The sequence below is a fragment of the Dasypus novemcinctus genome, chromosome 17, assembly GCF_030445035.2.
Source record: "Dasypus novemcinctus isolate mDasNov1 chromosome 17, mDasNov1.1.hap2, whole genome shotgun sequence".
NCBI classification, from domain to species: domain Eukaryota; kingdom Metazoa; phylum Chordata; class Mammalia; order Cingulata; family Dasypodidae; genus Dasypus; species Dasypus novemcinctus.
The window spans coordinates 7,839,703-7,866,179 of NC_080689.1; the positions used below are offsets into that span (position 1 = coordinate 7,839,703).

At 41.1% G+C, this 26,477-nt stretch overlaps 1 protein-coding gene across 34 annotated transcripts in view; it reads left to right on the forward strand.

The window, feature by feature from the left end:
- The window catches only part of MAP4K4 (mitogen-activated protein kinase kinase kinase kinase 4), a 209,743-nt gene that overhangs the window by 94,329 nt on the left and 88,937 nt on the right, over nt 1-26,477 (forward strand). The gene's annotated exons all lie outside the window — the stretch shown is intronic.

Genomic DNA, 26,477 nt, shown 5'->3' on the forward strand with positions numbered 1-26,477 from the left:
ATATCCCATTGTATGTATGTACCACATTTTGGTTGTTTCTGTATACTTGGCTATTGTGAAAAATATTGTGAACGTTGACATACAAATAATCTGTTCAAGTCCCGGCATTCAATTCTTTTGGCCATATACCTAGAAGTGAAATTGCTATGTCACATGATAATTTTATGTATTTTTTATTTTCCGTAGCGGCTGTATTTTAGATTTCCACCAGCAATGCACAAAGGTTCCTATTTCTCCACATTCTCTCTAACATTAATTATTTTCTGTTTTATTATTAATAATAGCCATCCTAGTGGGTGTGTAGTGGTATGTCATTATGGTTTTGATTTACATTTCCCTAATGGCTAATAATGTTTAGCATCTTTTTATTTGGAGAAATGTCTATTCAATATGTTTGCCCATTTTTTAAATTGCATTTTTTGTCTTTTTGTTGTTGAGTTATGGGCATTCTTTATATAGTCTTGATATTAAACCCTTATCAGAGAAATGATTTGCAAATATTTTCTCCAATTCTGTAGATTGTCTTTTCACTTTCTTGGTAAATGCCCTTTGCACAAAGTTTATAATTTTGGTGATGTGTCGCATATATCTGTTTTTTTGTTGTTACTCATGCTTTTGGTGTCATATCTAAGAATCAATTGCCTAATATAGGGTCCTGAAGATATTCTGCTATGTTTTCTTCTAAGAGATTTATGTTTATCATGCTTACATTTAGGTTGTTGATCCATTTTCAGTAAATGTTTTATATGGTAGGAGGTGTCAGGGTTCCATTTCATTTTTTCACATGTGGATATCCAGTTTTTCCCAGCACCATTTGTTGAAGAGACTATTCTTTCCTCTTTGAGTGGTCTTGGCACCCTTGTCAAAAATCAGTTGGCCATAAATGTGAGGGTTGATTTCTGAATCTCAGATGTGTTTGTTTATTTGTCCTTATGCCAGTACCACACTGTTTTGATTATTGTAGCTTTTGTAGTAAGTTTTGAAATTGGGTAGTATAAGTGTTCTTTTTCAGGATGGTTTTGCCTATTATGGGCCCCTTGTCATTCCATGTGAGTTTTTTTTTTTGTTGTTGTTGTTGTTGTTGTTGTTTGTTCCATGTGAATTCAATGATAAGACTTTTCCATTTCTGTAGAAAAGGCTCCTGGAACTTTGGGATTGCACTGATCTGTAAATCACTTTGAATATTCTTGACATGTTAATATTAAGTCTTCCAATCAATGAAAACGGAATGTCCTTCCATTTATTTAAATCTTCTTTAATTTCTTTTAGCAATTTTTTGTAGTTTTCAGCATACAAGTCTTTTTCATCCTTCATTAACTTTATTTCTAGACATTTAATCTCCTTAGATGCTATTGTAAATGGAGCTATTTTCTTGACTCCCTTTCTGGGTTGTCTGTTGCTGACATGTAGAAACATAACTGGTGTTTGTGTGTTGATCTTGTACCTGCAATTTTGTTGAATTCATATACTAGCTCTATTACCTCTAGTAAATTTTATTGTGGATTCATTTGGATTTTCTGGCCATAGGATCATGTCACCTTCAAAGAGAGTTTTACTTCTTCTTTCCAGTTGGATGTCTTTTCATTTTCTTGCGTGATTACTCTGGCAGAGGTGAAAGTAGGCATCCTTCTCTTTTGTTCTTTATTTCAGGGGGAAAGCTTTCAGTCTTTCACCAATGAGTATGATGTTAATAGTGCACTTTTCATATATGACCTTTATCATGTTGAGGAAGTCCCTTCCCTTCTATTCCTAGTTTTTTGAGTGTTTTTATCAAGGAAAGGGGCTCAATTTTCACATATGCCCATTCTGCCTCAATTGAGATTTTTGTTTGTTTGTCTTTAACTTTTTCTTAAAAATATACATTTGAGGCCCATAGCAGTTTTCCATGGTGAATTTATAGTTTATCAGCCTCATAGAAGGTCTGCCTCATTATTTAATAGTTGTGTCTTGGCTTTTATGTCAAAACACTGTTACATCCTTTGTTAGCCTAGAGCCTAGAATTAAATATAATAAAGCCTCAGTTTCCTTATCTGCGAAGTGGAATAATATAATAATTCCTACCTCATAGGCTTTTGTCAGAATTAGAATTCTGTAATAGATGTAAAGTATCTAATATTTATTATATTATGATTTTTACATGTAAGATGCAGTTTTCTGTTTTCCCTTGTCCTCATTAAAGATAGTAACATACCTCATCACTTTTGCTGAAGCCTTTGTAACTTACCAGGGTGCCCCTGGCGGGTTCTGATAGTCACCACCCTTGGTGGCCCCTCCCCTTCCCTGCCGGCTGCTGCACCGGGGGCTTTGCCCTCCCTGCCTTGGCAGCCATCACCCAGTCCCTTGGCTGCTGACTTTGTACTGTCCTGTGAGCTATATTCTATAGCTGTTTAAATTATTAACTAAAGAACAGTTAGCACATGTTCATTTCATGCTTAAATTATTATTCTGTACTTGATTATGAACTCCGTGTGGGAGCTAATTCTTTCAGGATTCTCATAGCCCTTTCAGGGTACCATAGAGCTGTTCACGTGGCTGATGCTTTTTCTAAAGACTATTCTGGGGCTTAAAGGCAGTATTGAAGGAGAACTTCCAAAAATGTTTTGTGCATTTTTAAGACATATGTATAGCATCGCTTTTTAAAATCAGGGTCCAGGGAAGTGGACTTGGTCCAGTGGATAGGGTGTCCATCTACCACATGGGAGGTCCACGGTTCAAACCCCGGGCCTCCCTGACCCATGTGGTGAGCTGGCCCACGTGCAATGCTGATGCATGCAAGGAGTGCCGTGCCATGCAGGGGTATCCCCGTGTAGGGGAGCCCCATGCACAAGGAGTGCGCCCCGTAAGGAGAGCCGCCCAGTGCGAAGGACAGTTCAGCCTGCCCAGGAATGGGGCCGCACACACGGAGAGTTGACACAAGGTGACACAACAAAAAGTAACACGGATTCCCGTGCCGCTAATATGGATAGAAGCGGTCACAGAAGAACACACAGCGAATGGACACAGAGAGCAGACAACAGGGAGGGGGGGAATTAAAAAAAAGAAATCTTTAAAAAAATAAATAAAATCAGGGTCGGCCCTTAGTTTAATGTGTATGTGCTTGTGTATTTTTTAATATTAATTTCTAGTCATACATTTTCTCTATTTTGTGTGATAGTTTAACATATTAAAAAGGAAAGGGGAAATATTTCATAATTAATTTTTTTATTTTTAAAGGAGCTTTAGATTACATAAATGTTACATAAAAAATATATAGGATTCCCACATGCCACACTCTGTCTGTCTCCCACATTTTCCCACATTACCAACTTCCTTCATTAGTGTGGTACATTTGTTACAATTGACGAATACATATTGAATCATTGCTCCTAACAATAGACTACAACTTATAGTTTGCACTCTGTCCCGCACAATTTTGCAGGTTATGATGGAATATGCAATGGCCTGTATATAAAAAGGAAAAGGGAAAATATTGTCATGTTCATTCTTACTGAAAGTATGATGATGTATTAATTGCTTTGATCCGATGCTGTATTTGTTCACTGGGACTGGAAATGGTGACTGTCTCTACCATGATTTGCAGAGTTTTGAAAATGCTATTCATGAAGTTGCACTAATTCATTTATTCATTTCAACAGTTAGTGAATACTTAGTCCCTTTCATAAATACGATTCACGGTTCTGGGATGGAAAAGAAGGATTACTCTAGAAGGAACTATTCTTGATCTCTTGGTAAAATAAAACTTGCTGTGAAAAGCCTTTCTTTGTAATTATTGCTGAGCACTCTTCAGGCAGGTTCATCTTCCACATTTTGTTACTTTAATTCCATCACTTCACGAATCAAAAGCCTTTTTCTAAGTGAAATAAACAGGAGAATTATAGTTAACCAACAAAAATTTATATAAAATTTGAATCTTTCTAAATTTGCTATTTTAAATTATTTTACTGTGAGCATTTTGCCTTGAGGATATATTAGGGGTAAGAATCACCCATTATCATCTTTGCATTATGTCCTTTTTTTTTTTTTAAAGATTTATTACTTATTCCCACCCTCCTTGCCGCTTGCTTGCTGTCTGCTCTGTGTGTCCATTCGCTGTGCATTTTTCTGTGTCTGCTTGTCTCCCTTTGTTGTGTTATCTTGCTGTGCCAGCTCCCTGCAGGTGTGGGCCGTCAGCTTTCCACAGAGTGGGCCAGCTTGCCTTCACGTGGAGGCCCTGGGAAGCAAACCCAGGGCCTCCCATATGGTAGACGGGAGCCCAGTCGGTTGAGCCACATCTACTTCCCGCATTACGTCTTTGAATATGGACACTGTCCTTTCACCATTGCCATCCCTTCCAAGCCCGTCTGTTCTGGTGTTTTTGGGGGAGATGGCATGACAGGGAAGCTTATTAATTGTAAGTGTGGTTTTTCACCTTGGCATCTCCCTTCTTGCTTCCATTCCCAGTAGATTTATCGAAAAGGATGTTGTCTTGAAGGTCCCCAGAACCACCGTGAGGTGTAATGACGTGCTAGGCGGTCCCACGGGACTCAGCATAGAGTTGTACTAATCACAATGACTTCTTACAAGGAAAGGAAGGTACAACGCAAAATCAGCAAAGGAAAAGGCACTTGGGTGGAGTCCGGAGGAAACCATGTGCTAACTTCCAAGGGTCCTCTCCCAGTGGTGTCTCACAGGGCACACTTAATTCCTTCAGGAACAAGTTGCACCAGCACATTTGAACCGTTTTCTACCAGGGAATCTCATTAGACACCCAGTGCCCAGAGTTTTTTTTTAGGCATGGTCACATAGACACCCCACCTGGCATGTCTCCTGGAGGAAAGCAGGTGTTCAACTTAGACCACCTGGCCTGCACGGACACTTTAGGCAAAGTAGGCCTCGCTTACCAGTTCTGGGAATGTGGGAACTTCCCAAAATACAAGTTCCTAGACACCATCTGAGAGCCACCCTTGCAAGGAGGGCTCTGTATGGATAGTGGTCTCAGGTCTGCTGTGTTATGTTAGCTCTTTCCTGCACAGATGTTTTCTAGATGTGGGCCTGAGTCGCAGAAAGAGGTAGATAAATTTGAAGCTTCTATTCCAGTGTTGGCTCCTTTGTGTGCAGATGCTACGACTGTGGGAACTTATGCAGAGTGGTATGTAGAAGTAATTTGAAACTTTTTTTTTAAAGCACTTTCCTTAGTTTTACTGGTCTATAAACAATGAGAGGGTTTTGGCAGTATAATGTTTGTTCAGAAAGGACAATAACAAGTAATTGAACACATTTGAAGACGTTTGCGACTCTTTTCTCAGTAGGCCTCATAGCCCCTTTATTGGCCAGAGCAGGTATAATTCACCTCATGTTTGAGTGTGGACACGTGTGTAAGATATTGTCAGTATTTCTTTACTTGTAGAGTTTACAGTCTCACAATGGGCAAGAAGAGCATGAACACAAGTAATATATTAGCTGGGTGACTATGAGGAACTTAGAGAAAAGGAAAAATTTATAATTTTTAAAACTTTGACAAGATTTCAGGCTTGCAGAAAATTACAAGAAAAATACAAAGAATTTTCCCTTCACCAGACCCCCCAAATTTTAATATTTCACTTCATTTGCTTTATCCTTCCCCCCCTTTTTTTCTTAACATCTTAAAAAAACAAAGCGGAGCTTCTTTTTACCCTCTCTTCCTGCTACCTACTGCCCCATTTCTTTGTTCCTCTTTTTGGCAAAACTCCTTGCAAGAATTGTCTGTATTTTCTGTTGCTGGTCCTTTCTTCCCATCCTCTCAAGTCCTCTATGATGCCATCAAAAGTGCTCTCATAAAGATGACTGGTGGTGCGTTTGAGCCTTAGTTCTCAGTGTCCTTGACCTTCCGTTGGCATTCCGTGCAGTAGGCTCCCTTCTTCTGGGTACGTTTTCTCCTCTTGGCTCTTAGCACACAGTGCTGCTGTCTTGGCTCTTTCTCGGCCTCATTTGCTGGTTTCTCTCTCCCTGCTTTGTTACTGGACAGGGGCCCCAGGACTCAGTTGTAGTCCTTGTCCTTACCCTCATCCATACCCTTGGGAGTCTCCTAAGTTCTCGTGGCTAACGCCATCCACTGCTGATGCCTTCCAAATTTGTATCTCGGAGCACACTTCTCTCCTGAACTCTTCTTTTCTGTATTGGCTGCCTACACAGCATTTCTGCTGACGCTTCGTAGAGAGCCCAAGGTCGACATGTCTTGTTTGAACTCCTAGGCTTCCCCTTTCTCAATTGGTGGCAACTCTCTCCCTATAATTGCTCAGGCCAAAAAAGCCTTGGAATCATCTCTGAATCCTGTCTTTCTGCTATATACCATTGCATGCAGTCTTTCAGGAAGTCCTCTTGGTACTACTTTCAAACACTACCAGTTTGTGTCATCATCTTGGCAGGTGGTAGCCTGTGGGTGGGGGTGATTAGGCCATTAGTTAACAACTTTTGAATCTGGTCTCTAGGTACAAGAGAGTTCTTTATACTGTTTTCTCTACTTGTTATATGTTTGAAATTCATGTAAGTTATAATGGGTCTTATAGGCTCATCATAATCAATGAGTCTGTAAGAAAGTAATGCACACATGAATCTGACAACTTCTCACCTTAGCCTCTGCTACTGCGACCCTGGTTTCAGCTGCCACCAAATCTTCCGAGGTTGCTACAGGAGCTTTTGGCATGTTTTCCTGCTTCCATGCATGTTCCCCAGCTTGTTTGCCATGCTTGTTTACCAGCAGAGTGATTTTTTTGAAATGAAAACCAGATTAGAATCCTCCGTTGGCTCAAGAGTAGAAGCCCAGGTTCTTAGAGTGCCCCAACATGTCCTGCTTGAGTGACATCCCATCCCTGTCCTCCTCAGGCCCCTGCTACTTCCCCTTCACCTCCCTCTATGCACACAGACCTGCTGTCTGTCTCTCTGCCATGTCAGTGTGCTCCTGCCTGGAGACCTATCACTTGCCATTGTCCCCTCTTTCTGGAATGCCATTTCTTCACCTGCTGCATGCCTTTACCCAAGTGGCACCTTCCTGCTCATAAAGTCCTTACCTTGTTCTACGTTTCCTTTTTCCATAGCACTTACCACATCTCACCGTATCTAACTTGCTCCTTTATTAAACTTACTGTTTATCACCTGCCTCCAGTGCCAGGAACGTACTTTCCATAAGGACAGGGTTCTTTGTCTATTTTTTGTTTCCTCAGTGATGTATCATCTCTAGTGCTGATTCGGGGCTTGGCATGGACTAGACTTCTGTGACTGTTGACTGAACAGTGTCAGTGCTGGGAGGCACATTAAAGGGTGCCCTCCCTTCTTTGTACATTTGAAGAACCCAGAGCCCCAAGAAGCTACAGATGGTTGGTTGATGAATGTGTGTGTGAGATTTGTTCCTGGAAGTATTTGAAAATTAAACTTTTTGATAATCTTTTAATTATTTACTTTAAGATAGCTTTTGAAATATAAAATGATGAAGCATTATGGCTGATATGAAGAGATTTAAAATATCCTGTGCTCATTCCTTTGAAATGCTGTACCTTTAAAATGGTTAGTCCTTTTACAGGGGCCTCCTAAGCACTCCCACCCACTTTTTCCCTGAATTTAGTTTCAAAACTTCTTTCCAGTTTAAAACTCTCTTCATGGGACCTAAGCATAAACTCAGAGCCCAAATTAAATTACCCATATCATGAAACTTCCTTCAATTGCTTGTTTTATTAGTCTGTCAATGTTCTATGAACATCTGCAGTAAGAATAAGCATGGTTCTTTAAAAGTTTATATGACAGTGAAAGAGTTTAGAAAATAAAAGCTTTTATTGTTTAATTGGGGAAACTGAGACACCCACCATCATACCCATCATACCCTGAGAGAGGGAAAGTGAGAACTCTCTAGTGACAGAATTGCTGTCTTCTCATTATTCTTACTTTTGTGCTCAACCTGTCAAAAAGAGAGTGGACTTGAGTGGGAATGACCTAAAACAAGAGTGGGGAGCCAGCTAGTTGGCTGACTGAGTTTCTGGCTCTCATGCCTCCCTTGGTATGGCTTATCTGCAAGTATTACCTGCAGTATTAACCCATAAATGGCCACATGTGATAGAGGAAGCTTGCCTCTACCCCAAGGCCAGGACACACCACTGAAAAGCCACCTTCTGACTGAGCGGACACTGAGGAGCAGCCTCTGCCTGGAGGTCCCAGTCAGAGCCCCACGACTTCCTGGATTATGACCCTCAGATTTTAACTCTGTCTTCTGACATGGCCTATTGAAACCCAGATTATATTATGACTGTAATTCTGCTCCAAAGCTCTTATTTGTTTATTTTAATTATTTTCTTTTACACATTCACAATATATGTTAAAGGTTTAAATGATTTTGGTGAATGAAATTTCTCTCCTAGCTCCCTTTCCCTCATACTTAGCAATGCTTTATAAATTGCTCCCCTACAACATATGCAAATCCTAATTGTAGATAGAAACCTGTCCCTAAAACCCTTACTGCTGTCATCTTGTTACCTATTGATTATTTTGGTGCCCTTGGATACTGTGAAGTCTGGGGGCTTTTCTCCTGGCATGGGGACTCTTTGCCCTGTTCTCCTTTCCTTTTTTTTTTTTTATGTGTAAGATTCTCAGACAGTCTGACCTGTTTTCCAGGCCCAAGTTTTCCTCTCTCCTTAACATACCTGAGTTGTTAGTGGCAACATGGCTGACTGGTCTAGAGGCCACTTCTCCAGGATGGCTGTGTCTCTTTGTCTCTTTGCCTCTGTACGTGTACTGAGTAGAAGAAAGGTTTCTTCATATGTACAGCCCCCTCTAGCTCTTTCTTATATATTTATATGTTTTTGAGGTATTTAATTGAAGTATAGCATGTCTACAGAAAAGTGTACAAATAGATCAAGTAAACTTCTCAAAACTGAACATACCTCACCTATGCAACCTTTACTTGATCAAGAAATGTTGAGAACATTACAGCACCCCAGGAGGGCCCCTCATGCTCCCTTCCAGTCACAAGTTCCCCACCCACCCCTCCCTAAAAGGTGGCCACTCTCCTGACTTCAGACACCGTAGATGATTTTTGCCTGTGTTTGCCCTTGATGCAAATGAAACCATACAGCACTGTTCAGTGCCTGGCTTCTTGGACTTAGCATTATGTTTGTGAGAGTCCTTGTATCACTACATATAGGTGTAGTTCATTGTTTCTTATTGCTTTTAGTATTCTGTGGAGTCCCTCTAGCTTCCAAATGAAAGCATCTTTGCTCTTGAGTAGAAAGAGCTCACAAAGCCTTGCACTGACTTGTACATAGTAGGTGTCAAATTGAATTGCTGCAGAAACAGGAGGGAATTTACCTAGTGTAGGAACTTCTGTGTTGGATAAAACTGGTTTTGAATAACAGGTGGCAGGTGCAGGAAAAACCCTTACTTCTTTATTTCTCATGTCTTTGTCATATCTCTTTTTCTGAACTTAATTTTACTTGCTTAACTTCCAAATTCATGAGAGTTAGTGATGTTACTAACTTTTGATAAATAGAAATAAAGTTATTACTTAGGAACTCCTTTCAGAACTTCCTCCTGTCTTTGTTGGTTTACAGCGTTGTTTCCACTGCTACAGGTCAGTGCTGCTGGGGCTTCTTGTGTGGCATCCACTAGGCAGTGATGTCATCCTGCTATTGAAGTTCTCAGCCCGTTTGGTTTGCAGAGGCTGGTTAGCTTCTCTGCTGGACTGCTGCTGTTCTCCTTCTCCCTTCATGCGGTGGGGGTCAGGGATTGCAGACAGCAAACACACCGAGGGCCAGGCAAGCCTTTGCTTTTGTTCCACCCCCTGCCTGCCCCTCCTTGGCCTCCTCCAGAGCCTCCAGTGAGAGCTGTTAGGTTCTCCTGGTCCTTGCTCCTGAGAGCAGCACCAAGGGCAGTCCCTCACTGGGTCAAAGCATTCTTGTTGATGACTCATCTTCCCTCGGGAGCGAGTTTCTTGGGGAGGGTTTCTTTTGTGAAGGAGAAGGAGCAGGGCCATCTTTGTGGCAGTCTCACTGGCAATGTGCCTGGGACTCTGAGCAACCTTGAGTCTCCTCTCACTTTTGTTTACTTACTCAAGATGCTGGATTTTCCCTCCTGAGGCTAGAACTAAAGAAGGCTTCCTGCTTATTTACTCCTCAGGTTATTTAGAAAGGAGGAGAAAACAGTTTGTTTGAAAAGTGACCGCACAGATGTTTTTGTTTAAAAAGGGGAGGCTTGCGAAACGGACTTGGCCCAGTGGTTAGGGCGTCCGTCTACCACATGGGAGGTCCGCGGTTCAAACCCCGGGCCTCCTTGATCCGTGTGGAGCTGGCCCATGCGCAGTGCTGATGCGCGCAAAGAGTGCCCTGCCACGCAGGGGTGTCCCCTGCGTAGGGGAGCCCCACGCGCAAGGAGTGCGCCGTAAGGAGAGCCGCCCAGCGTGAAAGAAAGTGCAGCCTGCCCAGGAATGGCGCCGCACACACTTTCCGTGCCGCTGACGACAACAGAAGCGGACAAAGAAACAAGACGCAGCAAATAGACAGAGAACAGACAACCGGGGGAGGGGGGGAATTAAATAAATAAATAAATCTTTAAAAAAAGGTGGGGGGGAGGCTTTTGAGATAGATGAGATTAAATAAATTTGGGACCACAAACAAAAGCAGCAGCCTCTGCCTTGATCTTTGAAAAACATCAGTCTGATTATTCTGTATGATTTGATGCCTGAGGAATGAGGTTGCTCAGACAGCCCTTTCTAACCTTTCCTCTCACCGTGCTTTTAACCTGACATGACACTCCCTTTCTGATGGTTTGAGTAACTGGACTACAGTCTTGTGTTGCTTGTGAAAGTTGTTTAGAAAAGTACTTTCTAATGAGTCTGTGGTTGGGCGGGGGTAGGGGTGGCGGTATGGCTGTTAGAGTGATGACCATTTCTATTTAGGTGGTCCAGAGACAGAAGGGGCAAGAAGGTGGTAAAATTTATGACCAAAGGTGCTGCTTCCCTTTGAAGTCCAACAAAGGGAATTATTTTCTTTGAGTTAAGCCCACTGTCTTACTAGTGACTACCAGTTCACGTTATATTCCCCTGTGTGTTTTTATTTTCTCTGTTAGGAGGATGGGGAGAAGAATGCCCGTACTTTACTGGTAGGCCAATGGGTAACTGGAGATGAGCACTCTTGGAGGTATGGGGTCTGTGTGTGTGCATGTCAGGCCCAGGGTGATAGAGAGAAGCTGCTGGCTTCGTGCAAATGCACCTTCTTTCCACCCCGGGAGCCTGTCGCTGTGGACCTGCTCCTGGGTTCTACTAAAGGAAAAAAATTCATAGATGCTGCTGCTCCAGGTAAAGCTGAGGCCATCACAGATGGTGAATGTTAATTCTTAACTGCGGGAAGCGGACTTTGCCCAGTGGTTAGGGCGTCCATCTACCACATGGGAGGTCCGCGGTTCAAACCCCGGGCCTCCTGACCCGTGTGGAGCTGGCCCATGCGCAGTGCTGATGCACGCAAGGAGTGCCCTGCCACGCAGGGGTGTCCCTGCGCAGGGGAGCCCCACGCACAAGCAGTGCGCCCCATAAGGAGAGCCGCCCAGCGCGAAAGAAAGTGCAGCCTGCCCAGGAATGGCGCCGCACACACGGAGAGCTGACACAGCAAGATGACGCAATAAAAAGAGACACAGATTCCCGTGCTGCTGACAACAGAAGCGGACAAAGAAGACGCAGCAAATAGACACAGAGAACAGACAACCGGGGTGGGGGGAAGAAGGGGAGAGAAATAAATAAATAAATAAATCTTAAAAGAAAAAAAAATTCTTAACTGCTCTATTCATGTTAACTTAAAGGTTAAAGGTCTTTGGAGTTTTGCTGGTTAGCTCTACTCAATTGGATAGTAATAAAATAAATTTTATCCCCACCCTAGAAAAACTTAATTACATTTAACAGTGGTTGAATTTTATGATATATATAAATTATAACTCAATAAAGCTGTTGGGTAAATAAAACACTTTTAACTGAGTTGGAGTAAGTTTGTTTATTTTAATTGAAAGATATTCTTGGAAGAAAATACAGGCATGTAAAAAATGATGGAAAAATATCACTCTGACTTAACCACAGTTAAACATATTATGTACATCTTCTGGTTTCATATGTACATGTAGATATAGGCATATATATATATAAAGTTATTTTTAAAAAGATAGAATAGCTTTTTTTAAACATTAAAAGTAATGTACTGGGGAGTGGATGTGGCTCAAGCAATTGGGTGCCTGCCTCCCACATGGGAGGTTCCGGGTTTGGTTTCCAGTATCTCCTAAAGAAGATGAGCAGGCAGATGAGAGAGCCATCTCGGGGCCGGTTAAAAAACAAACAACAATGTGCTCATCTAGAAAATTGGAAATTAGGGGAGAAATTCTACACATTGTCACCGGTCCTCCCCCCCCACCAAGATAACTGATTGTGTTTTGGATTAAAACTGTTTTTCATTGCTGTCACTTACTCAAGGAACCCCCGGGTGAACATGTATATTTATCTGTATTCTCTAAATTTAGTTTAAACATACGTTTCTACTTATTCTAGACATATTTCTTATACTTCAGAAGATGAATTCCTTGATCTAGTCTAAGACCTCACTTTCATCCCCACTCACCACTCACAGTACACTTGTAGCTTATATGCACTTTCTTCATATTCTTGTAGTTGTTTGTTCTTCTGTCCCTACGCTGGACAGTGTGGCCTTTAGATTTAAACTGAAGAACAGGGCAGTTTAAGTGACTTCCTAATACTGTCTTAACAGAAGTGCCCAGAACATGCTCTTTACTTTTAATAGTTTTTCTAGTTGGCTTACAAGGTCTGGGTAGATAAAGTATTACATACTATTTGAAGCCATGAGGTAGTAGTAAACCTCTTTGATAGATGTTGGATATTTCTGCTGCTTCTTGACTTAAATCCTCCATCAGTTGACTGAATTGAGGTAGTTCAGTCTTAGTACTTCTTTGTGCATCATCTTCATCTCTAGCTCTGTTTGTGTGGAAGAGGAGATAGCCGGCTGAAGACCCTGTCTCTGAGCCGGACTGTGGCATTATATCTGTGATCAGTGCACACAACTGTGGAGTTTGCATGTGTGCTTGGCAGCACTGACACCAAAAACATTTGGTCTAAGAAAGTGGTTCTTTTCTGCAGCAACTCTATGAAAATTATTTTGTGTGAGTTCAATAAATATACTTAGTTGACATAAAAGACATAAGTGAATCAAGAGCCTATGGTGGTTTTCCATGCAGAACTGAAAAGCCCAGGGAATTGAAAGTATAATTGTCTTATTGGGTGGCTCTGCATCACTTAATGCAGTACTTATGCATGCATACCAAGGAAACATGCTAATTTTTCTCCATTCTGGCCAAGAAACACCCCTTTTGGTGTTACAGATTGAGTTTAATTTGAATTAAATCTTGCCAAGATTGCTGTGTCTGAGATGCATTTGTCAGCAGTTCTTGTCCCTTTTTAGAGTGGAGTGCAGAGATGATTCAATAGTGTCAGGGTTTTTTTGTTTGTTTATATTGGTGGTAAATATATATGAATTAATTATATTTGACATTATGAAATTATGTTGTAATTATTTCATATACTTAAGTATACTCAGTCAACCTTAATTAGCCATTGCCTTGGTGCATGGAGAAGTCTTTTTTTTTTCCTGGTTTGGCACTTATTTTATAATATGTAAAGTTCAAAATACCATTTAAAAATACACAGGTTTCTAGGATTTGTTGCTTATTTGCTCCACATCCCTCCAAGCAATTAAGGATGTCATTGTTTTCAGTTAAATTAACCAGAGTGCTCCTAGCTCTGAAGAGCAAGTCCTGAATTAACCCTTTAATTAATTTTTTAAAAAGATTTATTTATCCGCACCCCCCCCCCACTGCTTGCTGTCTGCTCTCTGTGTCCATTCGCTGCACGTTCTTCTGTGTCTGCTTGTCTCCCTTTGTTGTGTCATTTTGCTGTGCCAGTTCTCCACGGGCACAGGCCAGCTTGCCTTCACAAGGAAGCCCTGGGAAGCAAACCCAGGGAAGCAAACCCAGGGCCTCCAGCAAAAAAGACGGGAGCCCGATCGATTGAGCCATGTCTGCTTCCCAACCCTTTATTTTTACTATGGACTTTTAAACTCAAAACATCTTAAATTTTAAACTCATTCCCCCCCCCCCCCAATTCGGTATCTCTGTTTAGTTAGATAAATCCAGTTAACTTCACAAACCGTGGTTACCGTACTTTAGTGTACCAGTTTTTAGCCCAATAAGCAGTCAGTCAGCTAATTAATAGCAAGATTAGCTGTTGAATGTACACAAGTGCGTAAACATTCTTGCACAGGTGAGAGCCTCAACCCAATGAAGTCAGCTCAGTTGAAGGTTGAGATGTGACGTCACCAGTTTATACTGAGCTTGGCAGGGAAAGGGGATTTTTGTGATTTTTTTTTTCCCCTCCAAGATTTGTTTTGTTTTATTGATTCCCCAGGCAGTCTAGGTTCTGAGAATGTAGAAGTAGTTTTGCTGGCCTGTGGGTTTTCTTTCCTCGTCTTATATGCAGCGAGAAATCTTGCCTAGATTTCTTTGATCCTGGCTCCTCCTTTACACAGCCCGAGTGTACCTTGGGAGGTTTTCCTCACCCTTCTGGGGCAGCTAGTTGTCCTTTGCTCCCTGTTTCCTAGTCACTGTGCTCTTTCCCATCTCTGTGTAATTACTGGTCTACATTTGTCTCCACTGGTGTCTGCAGCGTATTGCTGCTTTTTCTCATTTCAGTGTGTAGTGTGGTATCTGTTACCGAGTGGGCCCTCTACCTGTTTATTGAATGAATTTGTACCAAACAGATGAGTGCGTGGCCATGGTTCTTATTAAAAGGCAGTCAAGGAAAGTGACACAGCAAGAACTGAGCCGCCTTTTTTTTTTTTTTTTTTGGGTAATAGATGGTAAATTTGGCAGTTCGTGTCACTGGTTGGGAATTGATGAGTTGGTGTTTTCGTTTTTTGGCTGCAAAAGCAAAAAGCATGCAGTGGGTTGACTTAACGGGAATTTATTGATTTATGGTATTGAGGCTGGGAGAAGTCCAAAACCAAGGCATTATCAAGTCGATGCTCTCCCTCAGCAGTCTTTGGCTTTCTGGGGCTGGCTGCGGGCGATGCTTGGGCCTTAGCTTTACCATCACATGACAGTGCATGGCAGCCACTCCTGGCTTCTTGGTTCCATTGCCTTCCAGCTTCTGGGTGCTTTTTCTGTATCTTTCACTCTCTGTGGCCTTCCCTAGAGGGCCTAAGAGCAATTGGATTGAGACCTGTCCTGATTCAGCTGGGTACCACCTTAGCAGAAGGAACCTCATGAGAAGGTCCTATTTACAAAGCTCACACTCACAGGAAAGGCTGAAGTTTAAGAACATGTTTTTCTGGGGCTGCATAGCTCCAAACCGCCACAGTTGCAAATATTCCAACATGGTGATATCTTTCCTTGTGCTTATGAGTTTGAGTTGTGAAGGACCTTTCAAGGGTTTTCACTGGGGACATTTGTTTGAACATGTTTACTAACCCATTTAAATTTTGGTCTCTCTAAATCTGTATACTTTTAGAGGACAAGATATGATTTGAGAGACTTACTTAGCATGTGTGTTTATGATGATGAGTTTTTCTTTTCCTTTGGTAGAAATCTGGGCCTCCCATCATCTTAAAGATAGGTGTGTGGTGGTATTGTAGTCTTCCTGCTCTGACCACCACCTTCCTTTTTCTTGCCCTCTGTGAGAATTCCAGCCTGACTCAGAAGACTTCACACCTACTTCCCACTTCTCATGTGTTTTGCTTCATAGTCATTCAGAATACAGGGAGATGATGATGGCAAGAAAGGGAGCATTGGGTTTTTCTTTAGGAGGGTTATTGTTTGATTCTTGCCAGGCAGATGGCACCTGTAGGTTCTTGATGCCATCAAAGGTCTCTCCTTGAGGGACTCCAGTAGTCTGCCTCATCCCAGTGTGTGTGTGTGTAGGAGGGGAGGAAAAAGCGGATTAAGGAACGTGATCTCAAGTTCATGAACTGTTTTTAAACCAGGATTACTTATTACGGTTTTGTGAAATGTGCATGTAGGAGATTGCCTTAAAAGTTCTATGACTAATAAAAATCAAGTTGCTAGTCACTTATTTTTCTGGTGATTAAAAAAATTTTTTTTCAGTCAATCTTAACCAGTCTCAACAACTGATTGTCTTATTTCTAATTGAATCCCATATTGAAGAGACCTGGTTGGTTCTTCTTCCCCTCCAGTCTTTTCAGCACCTGTGGCTTTGCAGTGTCTTTTCCGTTTTTCTGGTAAGAGCACCTGCAGTTTAATGCTGTGTCTTTGTGTGAAAAGAGGCACACCATGTACACTTAAAGACTCGTACACATTGATAATCATTATTTAGGAGTAGACCTAAACTAACGACAGTGGTCAGGAAGTAAATTGGACAAACTTGGTGGCTGCCTGCTGGTTTACTTGTTGGCTGGTGCCCTGGTTGGGCCCTTTAGTACGTCTAGCAGTGAGTCCATAAGCCTGGCAGAGAGCACAGTGCAATTGCCAGTCCACCTGCCTGCTGCTAGCAAGAAGCCAGTGCCAGGGATTTGGGTGGTCTGAGCTCACCAGGAGGGCTGGCACTTCCACAGTTTGCTTTAGGAAGGTTTTTTGTTGAGACTGTATTAAATGCTTGGTTCGTAAAGCCAAAGGAACATCATACTTCATTTTCCAGTAGTCATATGTGAGTACCTAAAGTGTGCACAACAGCTCTGGGAGGATCTTTGGATGGTGCCTACTTTTGTCATTCAGTCATGTTGGATTGTGACTTGCCTGCCGAGAATTGTCTAGGCTTTCACCAGATACGATAGCCTCATCTTGCATGTAAGGAAATTCAGGCTCAGGGGTGTGTTCGGACCACACACGAGCATCCAGATGTGTACAGTCAAACAAAGTGTTCCAGGCACTGTGCAGGGGTACAGAGATGAATAGGACAGAGTCCCCGAGTCCCGGCCTTCTTAGAGCTTATCATCTCAGACAAGTAGATTTGAACTCCTAATTGTAGTGTTGTGAGTACTGTGAAAGGCAATCATCTGTCTGGCTCCAGAGCACTTGGTTTTTATGTTACTGTATTTTTCCGTTGCCTTTTTGGCATCTCCTGTAGCTTGAGACTTGTGGTTGATAGTATGGCTGAAGTGCCAGCGATGCAGTGAAGCTTTTGGAGGCAAGGTGAAGCTTTAATGGTCTGAGGCATTGTTCCTTGTGCTATCCTGTAGTTTTCCTCCACACAGACCACAGTAGTGAGAAATGAGTCATACACATTTAAGAAGCTTTGAGAAGTGTTGGAGTGGATGCAATAAAATAATGCTAAATGAATGCTCCTATCGGAATATTGTCACCTAAAATCTCTTAAATTAAGGAAGTCTGTCAGGAATAAGAATATCTTAATTCTGTTTTCTGTTCTGCCCATAGACCTGTGGACTTAGTCATTGTCTCCTTGAATTGCTCCCTGAGAAGACGTGTGCTGTCTTCTCTAAGGAAGGCCTCTCTGTGTGGGCAGTATAGGGTCGTGGTTCTGTAAGTGTGGTTTCCATGAGGCTCTTCTGGATTTCACATGCTTCTTTGGGCATGTGACATGTGGATCCAAATGGGAATTGTCCAAAATGAAGAAAATTGTTTGAAAGTAACTAAATAGCCATGTGCATATATTAAACTAAGGCTTGTTCATTTGGTGCCATAATTGGCACACTAGAGCAAAATTCTGTTATTATCCATGGGGCACCAGGAGTCAGGGCCAGAGTACTAGTGATTTTGGTTTAACACCATGACATTTGAAAGATAGTGAGTGTTGCTTGATTCCTCCTTTTTCCTTTCCCACTCACCTATTGTGTTATACATATCATGAAACATAGAATAATAGGTGCCGGGATAAGTTAAGAAGGGCAGAATGGGGAAGCATAGGAAGAGAGAGAGGAAGACTAAGGTAAAACCATGTTAATGTATCAGAAATCTTTGCTTGGCCATTAGTTCCTCAAGGTCAGAATTAGAAAATCTCTGGGCCATGTTAAAACTGGCATTAGACATGGCGTGCACCCCATCCTACCATCAGTGGCTCTCCAACTATATTTATGAAAGTTACTTGCTTCTTTTAGCAGTGCCTAAACTTTTTCTGAGGTTTTCAAAATTGTATAGATAACATTTGCTATTTTAATCATTTTAAAGTATAGAGATCAGTGTATTAATTTCTTGTACATTGTTATGCTATTGTCATCATCTTCGATTATTAAAACTTTTTCATCACTCAGAACAGAAACTCTTATCCATTAAGCCAGTAACTCCCCATTCTCCTTTCCCTTGGCTCCAGGTATTCAATCATTTACTTACTGTCTTCATGAATTTGCTTATTCTAGATATTTTATGAAAGTGGAACCATACAATATTTGTCCTTTTGTGTCTGACTTCACTTAGCAAAATGTTTTTTAAGGTTCATCCGTGTTGTAGTATGTATCAGAAATTCATTTCTATTTATGGCCAAATAGTATTCCATTATATGGATATACCACATTTTGCTTATCTTTTCATCTGTGATGGGCATTTGGGTTCCTTCCAGGTTCTGTGAGTTTTGACACATGTGTGTAACTACCACCACTGACTTCTTTCTCTTAGCAAAATTCATTTGTGACTTATTGTTCATTCCTTTTTATTGTTGAATAGTATTCCATTGTGTGGATCTATCACAATTTGTTTAGTCATTTACCAGTTGATGGACATGGGGACTGTTTCCAGTTTTTGGTCATACTGAACAGAGCTCCTATAAACACTTGTTTATAGGTTTTGGGTGGAAATGTATTTTCATTTATCTTAGGTAAATACCTATCAAGGTATTAGGTCAATTCCTAGCAATAGGGTTGTTGGGTCATAGAGTAATTAAGTGTATGCTTAATTTCTTAAGAAGCTGCCAGATGCTTTCCAGCGTGGCTGTACCACCTGCAGTCTCACCTGCAGCACATGAGGGTTGTCGTAGCTCCACATCCTTGTTGGTGACCTGTTATTGACATATTGTTGTTTTTAGCCATCCTGTTAGGTGTTAAGTGGTATTTCATAGTTTTAATTTGCATTTCCCTGGGGACTAATGATGTTTATTATGCTTTTTTACCATTTGTATATCTCTGGTAAGCTGTTTATAACTTTTGTTCCTTTTTTTAAAAAATTTTAATTGGGTTGTTTTTCTTATTATTTTTGAGGTTTTTTTTCACCACTGAATATTATCAAATTATAGTTCTCTTTTGTGTTTCTTTATTATTTATTATTTTTATTAGAGCAGTTATTGGTTTACAGACAGATGTAGAAAGTACAGATTTCCCACCCTTACCTCTCATCCTCCTGCCCCAACATGCTCGTGCTCACTCGTGCACACACACATTCACACAGTTTGTTTTCCATGTTAACATTTTGCTATGTCTCAACTTTTGATTCAGGCATAAATTAATACTTGGCATATAGCAATTTAAATCAAACAGTTTATTTCAGTGATCTCACATCAATGCTGTTGAGATTTTTTCCTATGTGTGATTTAAGTTTTTAAAAAAATATAGTGGTTGTTTTAGTGGTGGGAAAGTGGGAACAGATGGACTATATGATGTATGGGGTATTTTACCCTGCCACCTCAGTTGAGGAATTTAAATACCTTCAGAGGGGTAGGTAGCTGGTTTAATGTAGTTTTCTGATAACTTTTATCTCTGTCAGTTCTGGTTTAGTTTTGGTTGATTTCTTTTTCCTTCTAGATGTATTTTCCTGCTTTGCATGTCTGGTAATTTTTAATTGAATGCCAGGCATTACAAATTTTGCCCTGTTGGGTATTAGATATTTTGTATTCCTATTATATTTTTGAACTTTATTCTGGGATCCTTTTAAGATTTGTTTTGTGGAACCAGAGCAGCATTTAGCCTAGTCCTAACTTTTCCCCACTACTGAGGCAAGAAACCTTGTGACTGCTTTACCCAAATTCCCATGAATTATGAGTTTTTCTGGTCTGGTTGGTGGTGGTAGGTACTTTTCCCAAATCTGCGAGCACTGGGTGCTGTTCCCGCTAAGGCTTTCGGGGGTTTGGCCTCAGTAGTTTCCTTGTGGGAACACGATGACATCAGTGGGGGGGTCTCTGCAGCCCACCTCCCCCTCATCCCTGTCCTCCCTTTCTCATTTTCTGACCTGCAAACTCTAGCTGCCTTGTCTCCCTAGACGCTCAGCCCTGCTGCAGCTTAGAACATCCTCAGGGCTCTGCTTGGGGTTCTTCTCCCTCTGCTGCAGCCTGGAGTCTCTGTCAAGGCAGTAAGCCCGGGCAGTTGTAGAGCTGGCCTCATTTGTTCCCCATCTCTCCAGGATCTTCCTTCATTGCCTAATGTCCAGTATCTTAAATACATCTTGACCAATTTTATTAATAGTTGTCCAGACAGGAGGGCAAATCTGGTCCTTTTAATAGTCCAGAAGTTCTTTTCATTGCTTTTTTATTGAAGACTTTTTCCCCAGAGCCTAGCCTTGATCTGACTCGCTGTGTCAGATGGAAGCAGGAGCTCCCGTGCATGTGTGCACACAAAAGGCCCAAGAAGAAATGCAGAGACGGGTTCTTTGGCACACCCTTGCCACCTTCAGAGCTGCACACTTTGTTGTTCCTCCTCATGTAGACCTTTCTTAAAGTTTTAAGCAAGGCTCTATTTGCTGAATAGTACTCTGTTCCTGCATGCACTGTGGGAAGCTTTCATTTTGCCACTGGCTTATGGAGGGATAATGTATGGACCCTGGTAGGGTACTCCTTAAAGAGACCTTCCAGCAGGTCACAAAGGCGAAGATGGAGCATAGTGAGGGATCCTGAACTCCATTTAACCATCTTCCTCGCTCCAGGAAAGACCTAAGTATGGAAAGAGCCAGTGTCAAGAAATTGTGGCTCTAAATGGGTATGTCATAGCCAACAGGAAAAAACAACCTTGAGGCCAAGGTGAAAGCTGCGTGGTGCAGCTGACCCTTTGAGCAGGCAGCTTACCCAACATGATTCTAGGTCTTCCAGCTCCCGTCTGCCTCCCTGCGCACCTGGCCATTGGGGGAAGCAGCCTGAGCAGGGCAGTGGCAGCAATCCCAGTGCAGCAAGGAGGAGAAGAAGAGTGACAAGGAAGGAAACTCATTTTCACTTCTTAGGGGGTTACTCCTGATTTTAACTTCTCTTGATTTTTTTTTTCTTCCCTAATTAGGAAAGTAGTATATGTCATTTGTAGAAAATTAGGAATGTTAAAAAAGAAGAAAACACTTGTAATCCAGAAATAAATCCATGGTAACATTTCTTTTTTTCTCCCCTGTGCATTCATTAAAATATGTAAACAGTTTTATCTGAACACACATACACACGTGACAGCAGATTGTTGACGTTCAAGGATCCAAGGATATACTGTTTTGTTATCTTCTCAAAATTTCGGATTACTGATCCCTTTTTGGTCTCATGCTATAATTAAAAGTTTAATTATAATCACATTTTTTGTTGGCACATTTGATCTTGGCCACATTGGGGCTTTCCTGGCAGATCTGTTTTCCATCTCAATAAGGATCTAGATTTCAAGTCCTGCTTTAAGTTTCCATACTTAGGGCTCTCAACAGCATGTACTCCTATTGTATGCATGCATCTCTTTGTGGGGAGTAATCAATTTCCAATTGGAGGAAGTAAATGGATGGATTCTAAAATCAAGTAATAATACGAACTATTTCAAATTACAGTATTAAAGGCCCTTGTTAACCATGCTTGGGGCCGATGAGACTTCTGAGTATTGATGATGTGAAACTTTGGACAATTCTAATAGTTGGTTCCTAGAGAAATAGAGAATTATTTGAGTAAGGTCACCACTTCCATTATTTGTCATGCTATGCTTTTTAGGGAAGGCTGCCTCAGAGATATATTTGGGCCTCTTTGTGGTTCTTGGCATCATTCATGGAAGGACCAGTCTCTTAAGGTTATTCATGAGTAAGTAATGCTGAGGGTAATGGAATTAATTTTATTTACCATCCTACATCAGTTAGTCACAATGTAAAGCAGGGGTCCTTAACCTTTTTTGTTCCATGGACCCATTACTAAGTCCACACTATACTGTGTATTATTTAATAAATATATCACACCCACACCAACACGTCTCAGACGAACAATTTTTTTTTTTCATTTAAATTCATTTAAATCCCCTTGTTAAGAACCCCTGATATAAAGTTTCCCCCTTCACTTCCACGCTATCCGTCCAGGTGAATGGTGTTATGTGTAATCTCTAAGGGCTTCAGGGCCATTCACTGTACTTTAAGTTTGGAATCCCACATGAAGTTCATTGATTCAGTAACAAAAATAGAGCATACCTTTTTATCTGGCAGTTGTTCAAAACCATTTTCTTTCCCCTTGAGCAAGATGTCATGAGTCCCTGGTTTATATTTTAGGTATTTTTAAAATGTTAATTTTGCATTTTTTTCTATTGGGTTTTTATTCTCGGGTTTTTTGTTCTTGGGAGATGGGGCCTGATTAGTTTTAAAGGACATGCCATCCTATCTTTTTGACCAGATCCTGAAACTTTAATTTTCTTCTAGAACCTCTCTTGCATAGCTCTCTTCACCTGTTTTTAGTTGAATAGCCAGTGAATTTTAGTCATGTAACTTTTTCAAGAAAACTATATTTGATTAATTCTGTGCTGCTTTCAACTTGATGAGGTACTGAATAAATTCCAGACATAACTGGGATTTGGCATGCAAAAAGTTATCAGTCCTCATTTTTTTTTTTAACCAGTTCACAGTCATATAAAGAAAGGTTTACTAGTACTTGACTAAAACAAACCAAATTGTAAACTGGATTTTAAAAATATTTATCTTCATCCCAATTGTATCTAAACATATATTTGTGTATACACTTTGGTGCTGAAATCTGCCAGTATCTCTTTTTGCCCTTCCTTTTTTTGTTCACCTGTTACTGAGTAGAGGTATTATTCTGTGAAGAGGGTATACGGGGTTAAAAGATGACTGGCTCAGGACATTTTCCAGTTTTCTTGGATCCCATTTGATTTATTTGAAGTCTCTCTCTCTCTCCTTGGGGACACTTGCTGTTGCTTCCATCCATGGGAAGAGAGAGGATTTAGGCAACAGGAGTAGAAGCAGGGCTTTGTGGGGTCATTTGCAACACCACCAGCTGATCATCCTCACTCCTGTGTGCTCAGATGGTGGAGTGGGCCAGGCTTGCCCTCAGCGGCTTTTGAAAATGATGCTATTAGTAGCTCTTCCCTCCCCCATCCTCTAACAGTCAGTGAAAGTCTGAGACAAAGACCCTTTCTATGAGAGTTGGTCCACCGGTCAGAGTCCATAATGCTAATTAGCATCAGCTGCATTAAATCTCCAAGGGCAAGGGTGGTTAGCAGCTGCCTCCCCCATTGGAGGAAAACGGGAGGCAGGCTGAATGGTTGGCAGAGCAGAGGTGCATCGGAGCAGTCCCCGCTTCTTTTCACTGATCATTTCTCTCTCCTGATCTCTAGGCCCTGACAGAAGCCAGGGGGAGTCTTTTTCTTTCCAGAAAGGCCTCTCCCCTCTCAAGTTACTCCGAGAAAAAAAAAAAAAAGTTTTTTCCCCCTCTTCTTCTCCTTTATATGTGATTGTGGCCTCCTAAAGCGGAGAGCAAAGGGCCAAGTATTAATAGTTTGGACTTGGCCAGACGCACAGGATATGTAAACTTCCTCAGTGTAGTTTTGGCAATTCAGCTTTCTCTTCCTGTGTGGGATTTGTTGTTGTTGTTAAATTTCATTTCAGGCCTACCCCAACGCTGTTTTCTGCCACCTCTACCCTGGCTAAATGAGGTGTGTGTGTGTGTATATGCATGTATAAAGTGCTTGGATGAGACCCCCAAACTTGCACACTAATGATCAAAGGGAGATCTGAATCCAGAAGTTGGTTTATTACTTTAAATACAACAGAAAACAGCATATAATAAGCATTGGTCATAATTAGGATTCTACTTGTAGTTGGCATAAAGCTTCTGGGCAAATTCTGATGCTTTTTCTTAAAGGTCAACACTCATTAGACAGTAAATGACAGTTTGCTAAAGTGCCTTTTTATTTTATAAGATGTAATAGTCATCTGTTTTAAAATCATAGAAGCAAGTGAAGGAATGTTTAAACTCCATCCTAAAACAGTAATTTGAGTGAAAAATATGCTTTCTTCTCAATGCTTTTAGTAGTTCAGTTTCATATCCTTCCAGGAGTTAACTACTTAAGATCTCAGAAGAATGGCAAGGTCAGTGATCTGATCGCTATGTTTCTGGATGATTGCCAAAGTTGATTGTTTTTAGGTTGTTTTTACATCATATTTCCATGGTTAAAACGTGTGTCTTATGGTTGGTGGCATGTCATAGCTTCATGATAAAAAGTAATGGCACATCTCTACCCAGTGGCATCTTCGATTTCATGAAATACATTGTGCCATGATAATCCGCCAATGATATTTACTAATATGCATGTTCAGTGTTTTCACATCAGTGGACAGTGTAGAACTCAAACCTCTAAGAACTTTAAAATGTGCACCTGATTTTAATTCAGTGTCTGAAAACACCAAGTACCTATGGAAGCTCTTGATTGTTCTAATAGTGGCGAACAAGTTAGATCCTAGAAGACACTGTTTCGTCTTACTAAATGGAAAAAAAACTACATGAAGGCTAGTTGAAATAAGAATTAAAATTAAAATCAATGTTTTGATTTCTCCCCTTATTTTCACCTTTGTTCTTGTTGTTTTTGTATAGTCTTTATATTCCAGATCTTTGTTAGTTTACTGATTTTGGGGAAAAAAATACATGCTCAGTTCAGTGTGAGGAAGGTAGAATGTTTGGCTTTCCATGGCTCACACTTAGAATGATTTGACTGTGGGTGGGCCTTGTCTCTGAACTAATACCTCCTGCCTTTTCCACAAGCATCTGTTGATGGTCACAGCTGCAGGCTAGCTTTTGTTAGGAACCTGACAGTCTTCACAGACCTCTTTAAGGTTGTCTTGGGCCACTCACAGCTTGGCCAGGAGGCCCCCAGCGGCCCACATGTACTATAGGGAGTGTGTTGTGCCAAGTCGAGAAAGGTCCCTTTCCTGCCCTGTGCTGGTGAGTGATGGCCACTTTGCCATCCCGCTGTGCCAGTGAACACAATGTGTCAGAAGAGCCTCCTGTCATGTGTGTGACGGGTTGGGTTTTCTACTTCTCAGGGGGGCATACTTCCTTGTGTCTTACATTATTAAAAATTGTCAGCCTTTTATGTCTTGGTGCAAAGTTCCCCTGAAGAAAGATCCCAAATAGAAGTATGTTAATCTCTAATACTAGCCAGACTAAACACTGGTTTTGTTTAGAATTAAGATAGTTATCTTAGTTACTGTGTCCCTCACTTTTCACTGCTTCTTTAAACATGGCCATGTTTAACTCACAGTTAGAAATGATAAGCATTTGATATGATTTCCACATAGTACTTCATTTGAATGGGAATCATTATATAGCATGGATAACTGTACTTGGTCATATGACTCTCCTGCCATAGTGACCATCGTCATTTGTCAAAGTCACATGGTAGTGACACTTGAAGACTGTTCTGTAATACCCTAGTACTTATGCCTCAGAACCAAGCTTGAAAGCCACTGTCTTGAGATGATTCTAAGATTATCACATGTTTTGTTGTGCATTTGCTTTCTAAAGCAATAATAATGGAAATTCTTGTTTTAAAATGACTTTTCTCTGGTTTCGTTTGATCTCATCACTCATGTCTAATTAATGATGTAGTTTTCATCTTAAAGATGTAATATCTACAATCCAAACTTAACTTTAGGTCGGCGGGGCCTTACGAATTGTTTTGGGAGATGCTAGGCTGAAACAGTAGACTTCTTCAGAGTTTTGCATGTCTGTGTGTTTAATGTTCTTTTTCCTTGTCAGTTTCTTTTTTCCTTCCAGCTGTGTGTGAGGGACACACTCATACACTTTCATTCATGAACATGTGTGCTCACATACACACACCCTAGACTACTCAGAAACCTGAGTCATCCCTGGAGAGGGAGCTGCATCACTTATAAGCGGAATGGCTGTGTCAGGGTAGAAAAACAGGATGTATGGGCATTCTAAAGGAACCAGTCGTCATTTCCTTCTGACATACGTACACAGTACTCTACAGAATTCTTCAGATTTTCTTTGTCTTCTTTCTCTTTCTTCAAACACTGCTTTTCTAACCAAAGCTCTGTTTTCCTTTTCCTGCATGTTCTTTCTTCTTTCTCATTTTAATTCTGCTTACCCCTCATTCTTCCTTAACACGACTCTTTGCAGAAAGTGTGGTAGAATTCTCTCTTCAAGTCCTGTATATACGACAAGAATCAGGTTGGCCCTGCTCGGACACAGTTCTTTACTGTGTCACGAGTGTAGATGAAAAAGACAGAGCTAGGCAGATTTTTTTTTTTTTAACCCTGATTGTTCACAAAAGCAACTTACTTGTATTTTCCAGGCC